The following is a 964-nucleotide window of genomic DNA, read 5'->3' as shown; positions in this document are numbered from 1 at the left end:
TTTCGACGCAGCGAAATGGAGGAACGAACGACTGATAGCCAAGTTGCGGAGCTAATCGGCTTCTCGCGAGATTTGCTTCAGCGCGCGCTCACTGTCTGCAGACTTCTGAGACAGATACCGCTGCACAGACATAGTAAATGTTATTGAAATACAGTTTTATTTTATTCTATTTGTGAATCATACCGTCACTTTCCCTTTGGTAGCTTTTGTAGGCATGTTTTGTTTTCTCTAAATCTGAACGTGCGGCTCAACCTCGTGAATTTTGACAAGGCACAAGTTAAAGTTACCGATTTATTGCTAAATCGAAATTGTACTATTTTTATATACACTAACTTTATGGACTTTGCGTCAGATACTGTTTTAAATTTCCCAACTATCTTTACAATGACAACACGTTGTGTTTGAACAATTTGTAGGTAATATTAGTGCATCTTATCGAGAGGTGTGGCAATGGGATGCACGTGTAAAATAAAACTATATGCCGTAAGATAAAATATGTAAGTACAATAAAACTACACGCCGTGTATGGTGGTATAATTCTGTTGCAATAAATCATTTGTGTTACAAATTAAATCTCTGAGTGAGCTAACTTACCTCTGCAATGAATTAAATACACTAAGACACTTGTAAATAACCAACCATTTGTTTAATAATCTTTGTGGTTTTCTTGTTAAGGGGGAGGGAACATTTAAAATGTATAAAATTGTTTTTTTGCTCAAATAATTAATCCAGAATGTCCTGTATATCTGTGCAAAAGTCCTTTCAATCGCCTTTAACTCCCAAGTACAAGACGTGCACTCCTTTAGTCCAGTCGACAGATGACCCATATCACTGTGTTGTATGTCATGGTCTGCATGATGTTTGTTTTGCTGAAGACTTCAATTTAACTGTAAATAAAACATTTAAAAACACACACCCCTCCCACACTATAAATATATTCCTTGCGCTGCAGAGTCCAGCTTTG

The sequence above is a fragment of the Misgurnus anguillicaudatus genome, chromosome 4 (assembly GCF_027580225.2).
Source record: "Misgurnus anguillicaudatus chromosome 4, ASM2758022v2, whole genome shotgun sequence".
NCBI lineage: Eukaryota > Metazoa > Chordata > Actinopteri > Cypriniformes > Cobitidae > Misgurnus > Misgurnus anguillicaudatus.
Note: the sequence above shows the minus strand (reverse complement) of the source record.